This window comes from Gavialis gangeticus, unplaced genomic scaffold, assembly GCF_001723915.1.
Source record: "Gavialis gangeticus isolate Ggan-Ray unplaced genomic scaffold, GavGan_comp1, whole genome shotgun sequence".
Classification (NCBI taxonomy): domain Eukaryota; kingdom Metazoa; phylum Chordata; order Crocodylia; family Gavialidae; genus Gavialis; species Gavialis gangeticus.
In genome coordinates this window covers 1,976,105-1,987,694 of record NW_017729017.1, presented here as the reverse complement: position 1 = coordinate 1,987,694, position 11,590 = coordinate 1,976,105, and positions in this window count along the sequence as shown.

Below are 11,590 nucleotides of genomic sequence, written 5' to 3'. Positions count from 1 at the left end.
GGCTGGCAGCTGTCCCTCCCCCTGCCACTCTTTCCAAGTTCCTGGCTCTGATCGAGAAGCCAGGACTGGGAGCTCCCCGCTGCTGGGGCAGCTGGACATTGTCTGCAGCAGGCAACCCCCCTGGGGCAGAGACCAATGTTCCAACCTGGCCAGGAGACAGCTGTCTTCTGGCCTGGTGCTCCCTGCCAGCCCCTCTGCTAGTATTCAAGAGGAGCCTTGAGCTCCCCCTGGTGTTTCCAGGGACCCATTGCAGGGCTCCAGAAAGCAAGAGAGGTCCGCAAATCTGCTCCTGCTTCTCTACATGTGTAGACACCTGCCCTGGAACGTTTATTGGTGAGTAAGCTGCTCCTGGATCTAATGCATGTGTAGACACACCCACTGTATACCAGAAACCATGATTTTGTCAACTGCAAAGATCAATTACTGTTTATTAATTATTTTGTGGCTCTGCCTCAGCATTTATATATCAGCATAAGATGAGTAATCTGTTCAATAAATCTGCTGATTTCACAAACGAGGGGCTAACTCTTCCAACTTTTCCACTCCACTTTGAGGATTCCTACCTTATCAGAGTTCAGAAGTTTAAACAGTGTTTAATCCTCACACCAATATTTGCCAATCAAAATATTTCATAGAGCTTTTCAAAATAAATTAAAATGCTGGTAGAAGATGCCAGAGTAGCAAACCCAAATAAATCCTTCTGTAAGCCCCAGCATAGAAATAGCATCATTGTAGACTCCATTCCTCCTCCTTACCTCATGCCAGACTGTCTGCTAAAGCAGAGTGGATTTTCGATTTGCTTTTTAAAAATAAACTGAAACACTTTTATTTCTGTTTCCACCTAGCACAAAATTAAAAGTTAGGGAAACAAGATTCTGAGAATTTGTCTTGCAATTTTGGGCTGTGTATGTGCCAAAAGAAAACAAAGAAAAATATGTCTAACCAATGAAGCAACAGTGGCTCAATAAATAAATAGTGTTTCTTGGGGGTAATTTATCACATGATGCCTATTTCTGTATCTTGTGTCTGGATAGCCTAGAAATGGGTGCTACAGAATGAGTAAATTAGTAAAAAATTAATACTAGGACCAGGGACCTAAGCCTCTAGCATTCTATGCCAGTGACTATGGGCTTTATTGCACATTATACTTTAAGCTTCTCAAATGTTGATTGGTGTTAGTGTTAGCTCGAGTTTAGAGCAGTCATATCTTCAGGCTAAAAACTTTCTCTGGCTGTCTCTGGCTTGCACATCTGCAATTTACCACTAGAGGGCTGGCAAGCAGAGGCCTGACTGGGAGCTACAGCTTTGGGTTGGGCTGGTAAGCCAGGACAGGCTTCTATCTCTTTTCTAGATGGGGGTGGGTTGAAGATATGGGTTGATGGGAAAGGGGGCATAAGGCTAGAAGGCAGAGAATTTAATGATGGGAACTGGATAGTGAAATAGGAGGTGGAGAGGCAATGGGTGAGAATGGTGGCTGGGGGTGGGTGGTGAAATAAAGGAAGTCAACCACTGAAGCCACTAAAAAATAAAATAAATAGAAGTAAAAAAGAAAATAATTTTAAAAGCAATAAATAGTAAGTAAATTAAAATCTCATATTTTAATAAATTGAGATTGGGATTGCAATTGGTTAGCCCCAGCTCATGAGAACACTGCCCCTGCCCCAGGGGGGAAGCCCAAGCTCACAGAAACCCTGATCTGGCCCCCTATTTTGCTCCTCCATCCATCCCCTCAGCCCTCCCTCCCATACTGATCTGTGCCCTTGTGAGCTGCCCAGCCCAGTTGCAGCCCTGAGAATGGGAGGGGAAGTTGTCTTGGTTCAAGTACCACCCTCTAGGCAATAGAGTTTAGGGGGTGGAATGTTTGTCCACACAGAACAGGAGTATGAAGAGAGGGGACACTGAATACTCTTCTCCCCATCCTTCTGGTCTGTGTTGACAAACTTGGAAGAAGCTGGAGGACTGAAACTGGGGTGGCTTCTCTGGGAAGTGGCCACACATCTGTGGAGCATGAGCTGGATAACGCAGATCGGAAATAAACCTGCCCTGGAATGGTGTAACTTTAAGATGCCTAAGGACTGCTTAAAACTAGTTTACATATCTTAATGTGTAGACAATGCAGGGGTTAAGAGCTCCCTAAACCACCAAAAATGAATGTGTAACAAGGTCTAAGAGTGCACAGCCAGACAAATAACCTGCTACACTCAACTTTCCGTTTAGCTATTGATCAGAAATATGATCCAAATGGAGAATCGATTTGGGGTTTAGCCCAGTAGCCAAACATCAGTAAAAGTCCTCCTCTTTTAAGACAAATGGAGTTTAATACAAATAGAAAGCCTTGGATAAGAAGAAATCCTCTATCCCTCACTGACTAGATTAACAGCTCTTTTCTTCCCTGGATTTCTATAGTCTCTTTATTGTCTGCTCAGGGGTATCTGTACACACATATTAGCTCTGCCCAGGCTCAACAGTTTGAAAAGCCTTGTATCAGAAACAATTTGCTATCTTCAGGATAAAGAACTTTCTCCTAGGTCAGCGGTTTTCATATTTCCTCAAGTCACAGAACCCTTTAATATCACTTCTGCTGCCATGGAACCCCTACCACTACCCTGTGAATTGACATGGAGTCAGGTGACCTGGCCTAGCAATGGTAGCACACCACATCCCAGGGGACCGTTGCCCCCCAATCTCTCTGCTGAAACGCTGACGACCTATCATGAAACCTCAGGGTTCCATACGTAACCCTGGCTGCGGGGCTACCCGCAAAGCCACAACCCAACTCCCCATCCCTGGAGGTGCCCACAGCCTGGAACTGCCCTCCCTCACAGAAAGGCACCTAGTGTCCCTGGACCTTTAATTAGACACCACACAATTTACAACTATGTACACTTTATTTACAAAGGGTTAAAGAAAAGGAAACTAATTAAAACACAACTGGTAAACTGTTAGAAACTTATTCACACCATCAGTCAATAACATACACGATGAAGGCCTCGGATCATAGGCGTACACGGCTTGCCTGGATTGGATGCCCACGAAGGTGTAGCTGCTTCCATGCCCCTCCTGCAGGAAGTGTGGGTGGGTTCTTGCTGTGAGGGTTTCACGAGGCAGCCCCAGGGGCTGCTGTGCTGCAGGCAGGTGCTCCCTCGCCAAAATTCCCATAAAATAGCTTACCCTGCCCAGACCCTCATCCCCTGACACACAGGGAAGAGGATCTAGGCTGGAGCTCTGGCAATCTCCCCTGCCAACACCTGCATGCCCCCACTTGTCAGGCAGTCAAAGTGCGCCCTTTCCTTGGGTCTTAACTCTCTCTCACAGGGGCCCTGTCCTATGTGAGGAAGACTTACCGCCCAGCTCTGCCTCCCACCCAGAGCTCACAGTGGGTTGGATCAATATCTCTCCAGTTCCCCTGACCCCAAGGAGACCTCACACCACACAGGTTCTTGGAGAAGAGCCCTCCTCGCTGGTGGGTCTCTGGAGAGGCCAGGTGCTCCTCCAAGCAGCTCGGCAGGGCTCCCCGGGGGAAAAGAAGCAAGAGAGGTGCTGTGGCTGGGCTTCCCAACCCTCTAGCCTACAGCACAGCCCACACTTTCCTCAGGCTTCACAGCTCTGAGGACGGGATACCACACCCAAACTCTCATCCAACCTCTGGGCTTCTGTCACGGCTCTCCTTTTCTCAAAGATGGCTACCTGCCAAGCAAGTTTCATCTGCTCCTATCCCATGATCTCCAGGGAACCATTTTCTCCTGTCCAAAGTGACTGCCTCCAGAGAGGGATTCATTTGCCTGTACCACATGGTCTCTGAGGAGCAGTGCTGTACCATGCTGATGTCTGCCTGAGTTCTGCTGTGGGACCTTGGTCTCTCAAGTAAGGTGATTTCGTTGTTCATTACATGTAGAACAGTTTGAAAATGGCTGCTGTAGTCATTTGAAAATTACTCTTCTACATCCTGCCCTTTCCTGGCCTTTCCTGTACCCCTGATTATGGGTAGATTGCTTTGCTTCCTCTCTTGCTTCCTGCAGGTCCAAGCTTCTTTCTAGTCATACATGTAGTCCTTGGTCATGTGGGTCCCTCTCAGTCGTAAAATCCATACTACACATCTAGGCCTGCTGAGAACTGCATCTCCTGGAAATCCATTTCCATACAGGGCTAGTCCTTTACAAGTCACTCGGAGTCATAAGGAGATTGTGTTTAGTCTGTTCATTTAACCTTGCTATACCTCAATGTTATGCACCTGTAATGCAAGGATAATTCTCAAAGTGGTTATCAAGCTCAGTTTTTCACTTCTGTAAAGTGCTTTTAAATCACAGAACTGGCATTGGTACACTGGAATATATTATTATTTTTCAACCAATTCTTCAGGAGCCCTTTCATTAGTAATGGCCTAGTCTCTAGTGGCAGCGTTCTTAGGCTTCCTCTGATTATGGAAATTATTTTTTGGCAGGATGAGGTGGGAGGATGGGAAGTGAAAGTAAAGATTAAGAGTTCTGGTAATACAGAACATGTCTCAAAAATGGTTTGCTTCTTTTTCCCTTTTTAAGGCAAATATCTCTTTCCCTAAAAGACAGTTTTGCTTCAGATGGACCATGGAAGGGTACCTCTTGTGTCTCTCATTTCTTGCACAGCATGATGATGGTTTTTTAAAAGGCTCTCAGGAGCACAGCTAAGCTATTTGCTGTGGCCTTTTAGCCAAGGGATCTCAGGGGTTTTTAATGTCAGGTAGAACTAAAAAGGTGAGGGAAAAAGTGGTTTGCTCTGATCACTGAAAGGTTGCAAGAGATGAATTTTTCAATCTGCACCAAACCAAATGCTACTTTATTTTATTTGACTGTTTTCAACACATCCAATCAATATTTCATAATAGAGACATCAATCAATGCAGAAAACTTTTTCAATCATTGCACTGAAGAAAAAACACAAGAGAATGCCTTCATTTTATCTCAGAATTGTGCTCTCAAGTCATTATACTACATTGAAGCCACAAGATGGCTGGCAAAGGGTATGCCTACATTTACCACTGTTGTGATATGTAACTAGCTAGAAGATCCATATTTCAAACTAGTATGGATGGCAGCCAAAAAGAGATAACTTGCCCTAGACGTGTATCTTTTCAGGGATCATATGATTTGATTCCAACAGGAAGCATGTGTAGAGACGTTCTCCCAAGGAATTCTCGCTACATAGTATTTTACTGTGCAGTAAGCCTTTATAGCATTAATAGCACATGTAGATGTACCCTTTAAAGAAGACTTGTGGATGGGCTATGGATCTGGGCCTCCATGTTTGGTGAGAATTGAATATTTTACTTCAGGGCTCTCACAATCTAAAGCTCTTTTTCTACTTTGTATTGGTTCTTGCTCTTCAGAAGTCTTACACAAACTCAACTGACCTTTTCATCTGCACCCTGATTTTGCCCTTCCTCGGTTTTCTTTTTTTTTTAAGGGTGGGTTTGTCTTTATGAGCTAAGCTCTGATCTTGCTGAGGCCAGTCTTTAACACTTCACACTATTGTTTCTAAAGGCATACCCCTAAGGAAAAGCCAAATGAAGCCTTTTGGAAACTGATCTAAATTCTACTCTCTAATTACTTCTATGGTTTTCATTACCATGGTATCCAGTTTCTGTGACCTTGCCTTCATCTTCATGGAAACATGAGATGAGAGTCTGCATTAGCAACCATCTGTACTGCTAAACTAGCAGAAGAAAGCTAGCATTAGGTTGGCGTACTCATATACCTGGGATTTCCTGAAGGAGGTGGAGCTCCTTCAGGAGACTGCTGTCTAAGGAAGGTTCATACAAACCATCTGTATAGCTTGAGTCAGAAGTGTAACCAAGTGGGGACTGACCAGGGTAGCAGCCCTGGGCACCACCTGAGGAGAGGGGTGGGGCAGGTACAAAAGGAACTACTATCACAATTGCCAGCTGGCTACCTCACCACCAGCAGCAGGCACTGCCCCATACCCATGGCTGCCCACATTGTAGAACTGCCCTACTATGCCTCTGGTATGGGTAAAAAATGTATATTTATGCTTCTTGTGTGACTTACTAAGAGGAAACCTTTGAAAAAGAGACTATTTGGTTCTACCAAGAACATGGGCGACTGGTGGGTCCTAAGTCAGAGCGGGCACTTACCCCCCACAGTGGCCAGTCAGTGACCGGGGGAGGGGGGGGTCTCCTGTGGCCAATTGTGCTGACTGTGGGGAAGGGTTGCCCCCATGGCCAATCATACCAACCCAGAAGCACAATCACTGGCACTTCTAAGTTGGCACGATTGGCCATGGGGGGATTGCAGGGATCGCTTCTCTGGCCGGCGCTCTCAGGGGGGGCATTAGCACTCTTCCCTGCCCCTTGCCCATTGCCTAAGCAGGGAACACTGGCTGTGAGGGGGTGCATCAGCACTCTCAGGGGGTGCACACGCACCCCCATGCTCCCCCTACACATTGCTAGTGACCAAGAATAACTACTCACACTATTTAAGACTGGAACTTGCTGCTTTATTTAACTACATTAAAAACAGTGGAGAAGAGACAGGGAGAACACGGCTTCATGCCATAGCCATCTGGGCAACCCAGTGTATCCCATTATAGAAAGTGACCTCAGTCCCCTACCTTCTAATTTACTGCCTGGATTAAGTCTTTGGTATAGCCAATATTTGTGTGTGTGTGTGTGTGTGTGTGTGTGTTTCATGAAATAGCATCTTTCTGCAGGAGCCAGGACCACCTCCAGGGACAGAGGTTTACTGGCCTAGTACAGAAATTTTATAGATCCCACCAACTTGCTCATTCCCAGCAAAACTTCTCAGGCCTTGGCTCCTCTGGATAACTATTAACTGAGTGCAAAAGCTCTAGGGTTTGCAGGTGACTTCACAAGTGGACATGATCCTGGTATCTTGTTACAACTGAGCAATCATTTAAACAGGCTTGGTCTACAATAGTACCTGGCATATAATTTTAGATGGTGGGTGCATCTACACATCGCCGTACTGTGACATTGTTACTGTGCTATACTTTATGGACGTGGTAAAACACAGCACAGTAAGTGCAATAACTGCCTGTACTGTTCCATATGGGTGGTGCATGCTTAAATTTCCCTCTACATCGCTGTATTGGCAAGCTATAAGCAGGGAGTGTGCTGCTATGGTGACAGCTAGTGATCATATGTAAACCTGGGTAATCACTGCGTTGCCATGGTGTGCCATATGGCAGCATAGCACATCACTATGTTACCATAGGGTGATGTGTAGACACTGGTGGGTATTGAACCTTTGATTCAGATTGGGCCCAATCTAAATCAAATTAATCAGGTCAGTTGGGCCCAGCTCTGTATTGGTTATAGTAGTCATACTTTGGTTTCTTGAAACCTTGCATTATGAACATATTCCACCCTATACCAACTAGGAAGAAGCATAAATGAGTTATTAATCTTCTTTTCATCAAAAGGTGGGCTAGGCACACACCTGCTAGTGTGTGAGGAATTATTTTGTATTTCAAGAGAAATTGAGCCCATTTAGGTTTCTAACTCCTATTTTTCATCTTTCTCATCTCATCTTTAAGAATTCTGGAGTTCTCTCTGCTAAACAATTTAAAGGGGGATGATATGGAAAAATCTGAATCCTTAATAATATCCGTTCTCAGAAGCATGTCCTGCCCACCTGCTCCCACTCCACATATGCCAAACTTAGAACTGATGCAATGAAGCCAAGCTGAAGACAGCTCCATCACTCCTCTCACACATACTGGAGACTGTACAGACATCAGTAGTGGTTCATTCCTGCTTTGCACTGAAGATATTCATATCTGCTGAACATAGTAGTTGAAATAATCTGCATCCATTGGTATTGTTTAATCATCAGTCATTACTTAGTAACAACCCACTGCCTTTCCTTTCAAACAATACAGAGTATATATTTCCTTCTCTTTCTTTCACTTCTTCATGGTAGAAAGTCCTCTAGTTTCTTCCTTTTCCACCTAAGTGATTGAAATATGTTTTTTTTTCTGACAAAATGTCAATTTTTGAGGTATTTATGTCACTCAGCCATTTCAAATTTATAATTGGTTGCAAAATGACTCTTTTCCAATGCACTGAATTTTGTTTAAGTCATTTTAGATTGTCCCTGGTTTCTAAGTGCAAATTTTATAAGTATTTGTCCAGTGCTACTTCCATTAGCTATTACTAATTCTGCTGAAAAGGGGCAAGTTAAGCTAACTTCTGCTAGTCATTGTCTTTGAGTTCTCTTATCATTTATGAAAAAACAATCTGTCCTCTAGCAGGTTCTCTAATGAGCGATATTGTGCTAGTTTTTCTTCAAATCTACCACATGCGCAGCTACCTTTTCTTTCAGCCTGCTATGAAACTTGAACATTCTTCAATAGTGCTTGCTTTTGAGGTGCAGTGCACTTTTAAAATCTTTGGTAAGACTTATAAATTTTTATCTCTTGGTAGTAACAAACTGTTTAACAGGGAAGAGGTTCAACTGCAACAGATACTGAGGCAGTGTTTGACCATGTCATTTCCAAAATGGTGACCCAATCTTTAAAATTATTTATTTTTCAACATTAAAATCCTCAATATGACTTATGAGGAGTGGCTGAGGGAACTAGACTTACTTCAGTCTTCTTTTCTCCAGCCTAAATGGGATTTCATAGCAGCCTTCAACTACCTGAACAGTGGTTACAAAGAGGACGGAGTTAAACTGTTCTCAGTGGTGGTAGATAACAGAAGAAGGAGCAATGGTCTCAAGTTTCAGCAAGCATAGTTTAGATTAGGTATTAGGAAAAGCTTTCTCATTAGGAGGGTAGTAAAGCACTGGAAGAGGTTACCAAGAGAGGTTGTGGAGTCTCCATCCTTACAGGTTTTTAAGACCTAGCTAGAGAAAGCTTTGGCTGGGATGATCTAGTTGGAGATGGTCCTGCTTTGAGCAGGGAGTTGAACTAGATGACCTCCTGAGGTTCCTTCCAGCCCTAAATTTCTATCATTCTATGATAATATTTCCACTAGTTGCTATTCTTGATTTCCTTTTTAACCAGTTTTTCAAGGGGCCACTCAGTTCAACCAAACACCAATCTTCCACTCTCAGTACTTCAGCTGAAACCTACTGCATCACAAAGGACACAACTACATGTTCCCTTGACTGTGAATTTGATACTTCACAGTCATTTAGTACTTACTTTAGCAAGTACTAAATGACAGCATAGTACCCTCTGGTACTGCATAGTCCTGGTGGTGCGTGGTTATTTTTAGATGCTACATCACCATAGCACTGGCATCACAGTTTGTGCCTGCTGATGTTATGTCACTGTAGTGATGAGCTACGGTGATGTAGCTCATCGCTATGGCGACATTGCTCTCATACTCTACACGCCCAGAGTAGAGAAAATCTTGTAGGCCAGGTACAGATACTAAATTTTTAGTGGCACAAGTGACTGGAAACCAGTATATATCCATAACAGAACAGAAGTTCAGCTTACATAAACAAGTTTAAAATGGCAGAACAAAGTCTAAGATTTGCTCTCTCCACCAAATGGCGAATGTGTGTTCTGTTTGCTATAGATCTAAACTATGCCGCTTAAAGAAAACTGCATAACTTAGATTGATTCCACCTTGGGCTTCTGAATGTCTGTACCTATTCCCAGGAAAAAAACAGGAAGTAAGGGAGGGATGAAGCATGGCTCCTTCCCATAAAGTTCTCTGTAACCCAGTTAACAAAACCTTTGACATGTGTAGTTAACAAAAACATTCCATAAACCAAAGAAACACTTCAAAATGTTACAGACTCTTCTCAGTTACCCTGGAATCTTCTGCAGTGAGGGTAATACCATTACATAGTGTTGACTTCAATGAGCTCTTCAATGAGCTTTTCACCCCGATGTTCTTGAACAAAGGTCAAGATAAGTCTCCTAATGGGTTCTTATTTGGGCATCAGAGCGACACCAGCCTACCAACTGTTAGTGCTGACTCTGTGCAGAGTCACTTGGATGGACTGGATGTGTTTAAGTCAGCAGGCCCGGGCAAGCTTATTCTGAGGGTACTGACGGAACTGGCCGGTATCATATCAGAACCACTGGCATGGCTGTTCGTGTACTCATGTCATTCAGGACAGGTCCCAGAAGACTAAAGAAGGGCCAATGTGGTCTGTATTTTCAAGAATGGGAGGAAGGAGGATCCAAGTAATTATAGGGCAGTCAGTCTCACCTCCATCCTTGGAAAAGTCTTTGAAAAGATTATTAAAGATCATACTTGTGCAAGTCCAGCTGGAAAAATAAAGCTGTGGGGCAACCAGCATGGATTTGTAGCAGGCAGATCCTGCCTGACTAATCCGGTTTTGTTTTATGACCAGGTCACAAAATGCTTAGACGCAGGAGTAGAGGTGGATGTCATTTTCTTATATTTTAGGAAGGTCTTCGATACCGTATTTCATACAATTCTCATAAATAAATTAAGAGGCTATGACTTAGATGCTTACATGGTCTGGTGGGTGGCACATTGGCTTGGAGGTCAAACTCAAAGAGTAGTAGTAAATGGGTTGGTATTGACCTGGAAGTATATGGGTAGTGGGGTTCCACAGGGCTGGGTCCTTGGACCTGTACTCTTCAATGTCTTCATCAGTGACTTGAATGTGGGAGTGAAATGTAATCTGACCAAGTCTGTGGATGATACTAAATTGTGGGGGTAAGTAAACATTCCAGAGGGTGGCGAATGACTGCAGGCAGACCTGGACAGGCTGGATAAGTAGGCATGTAGCAAAACCCCCAGTTTGTTTTTTTTAAATTTATTTTAAAATGTGTTCCCTCCCCTTCCCCAACCATTTCTGACTTTTTCTCTCCCTCTCTATTCCCTATAGATAAGTATAAGTAAGCTAAAATGTAGGATAAGCTTTAACATTTTATTTTAGGTAGTAAGTTTTATTTTTCTCTCTCCTCTTTGCAAATAAGTTCCCTGCTATTTTGATATTGATACCCATTGTTTTATAAGTGATAATTATTATCTTTGTACTGTTTTTATATTGTATGATTACAGTTTTAGGCCTATATATTTAAGTTAGCATAAGTCATGTCAAGTTTCCATTTTGTATGTCAAGCCTCCATCTTGTGTCCTCTGCCCGGCCATCCCCCATGTTGCAACTGTATGATTCATGTACCCCTCCCATGTAAAACTGGTTCCCAGATGAATGAGAGTGATTGGGAATGACTGAAATACAATAGTAGCCAGCCTCTACTGAATGGCCTGTAATGACCAGGCCATCACCTCGCATTGATTCATCCAGGAACTACTGACATCACCCAGGAACAGAGACAAGAACCCAGAATTTGAAAGACAAAAGACCCTGCAGAACCAGCAACTCTACCAGTGTACTCCACCATTATAAACACTCAAAACTGCACATCCCTGCATGGAGCACACATGCTCAGTATGCCAGGGGCTGACCCTTGCCTGGGCATGCCTCCTGTCACTAGGGTCACACAAGGTCTGCCCATATAGAAAGGGGCAGTGAAGACAGACCCAGTGGGACGCCTTCTCCATCTGGACCAGCACCATGCCACACCACCTATCCACCCAGAGGCCCTGCCAGCAACCCCCCTCTGGACAACACCTCCT